Below are 1,358 nucleotides of genomic sequence, written 5' to 3' on the forward strand. Positions count from 1 at the left end.
TGATCCTGTTATTCTGGCTGCTTCATAGCGGGAATCATGTACTGATTGATGTTTTTTTAAAAAGCAAATAGTAAGGATTTTGTGTATTACCTGATCATGTCAGGTGGATTAGGTATTCCTGAATTTCATAATGTATAGTGATGAAATTATCCTGAAACCTGAAAACTGCAAGGTAGAAAGGCATAGAGGGAATTGTTTGGGTCTAAATGTAGTCTGTTGCATTTGGTGAACAATAAGGGACTAACTATAACACTATATCCATGTAGCATCAGACTTTTACCACTTAAAATCAGAAGGCAGGGGTGGCTGTTGCTCCAGACTCTTTCATGCTAGACGCTGCAGTGTGATCCACATGGTGCATACCTCACACTATGCAGTGGAGCACAGAACTGCTCAGGTCTGTAATGTCTCAAGGTACTGGCTGTCATAGTTGAACTTTAGTGGTTGCACTTATATGCTAAAGAGAAGACCAAAGAGAACATTCAGAGAAAGCCAAAGAAATTGGAATTAAGTCAATATCTAATAAAAAGCTCAGCCCTCAATAGCAATATGTTGAAATGTCCGTCTTTATGAATTGACTTGAGCCTGAGTTTCTCTCAGGAGCTTTTGTTAGCTGAATATAATTGTTTGTTTTATGCCAAATTTATTTTTATTCTCTTTAATGAACTTGCCATAGGATGTAGCTTAGGATAGAACTAGATTTACTCTCAAACTGTGAGAACTACGTAGTTACCAGTGATACCTGGAAGAGGCAGCTAGAGGTTTCATGGGTAGCAACTACCATCAATCTCTGTAGTACTTCTGACCAACTCATCTTCTATGAATTAATTTTTTTATAGGCTCTGCCTTTTACCTCAGTGGGTCTTTTGATCTTAGATGGACAAACATGAGGGAAATCACAATCAGGATTGAATTTATATGCTATTTTAATAAATTAGACATAGAGATATAGATATTTATGCTTAGTTTAAGACAGGTGGACTTTTTTGTTTTCTCCTCCCCAGAATATAGCTATTATATGCTGCAAGGCCCGCCGTCGCCTTTCAAATGTTTTCTGAAGGAGAGCACAAATAGACCATTAGAGAAATGAAAGGCATTTAGCAGCAGCAGCAGGTACAAGTATTAAAGGGAAAAACCCTTTGTTTTTTGTTTTCTGGCATAGAGAGAAGAATGCAGCTAAAAAGACCTCAGGATAGTTCATTCTTAAAGGGCACGTCAGGAAAGTGTGCATGGAGAAAGCGAGAGTGTGTTGTATGTTTTCACACCCCTTTTTAGACTTAGTGTTGGTTTTGATATGTTTCCCTATCAAGTGAGTAGTCTCAGAAGAAAAAGCAATAAGGCTACTGCTTCATATCATA

General features: G+C 37.8%; 1 protein-coding gene across 4 annotated transcripts in view; it reads left to right on the forward strand.

Annotated features, from left to right (window-relative positions):
- LOC108502972 (carbonic anhydrase 13-like) overlaps window positions 1-850 on the forward strand; it is a 19,599-nt gene extending 18,749 nt beyond the window's left edge. For all 4 annotated transcript variants that reach the window (XM_017826469.1, XM_017826466.1, XM_017826468.1 and 1 more), the window contains one exon: window positions 1-850. This exon is cut by the window's left edge and continues 614 nt beyond it. The gene's annotated coding sequence lies outside the window, so the exon portion shown is untranslated.
- Window positions 851-1,358: the final 508 nt, after the last annotated feature.

The sequence above is a fragment of the Lepidothrix coronata genome, unplaced genomic scaffold (assembly GCF_001604755.1).
Source record: "Lepidothrix coronata isolate B3197 unplaced genomic scaffold, Lepidothrix_coronata-1.0 Scaffold127, whole genome shotgun sequence".
NCBI classification, from domain to species: domain Eukaryota; kingdom Metazoa; phylum Chordata; class Aves; order Passeriformes; family Pipridae; genus Lepidothrix; species Lepidothrix coronata.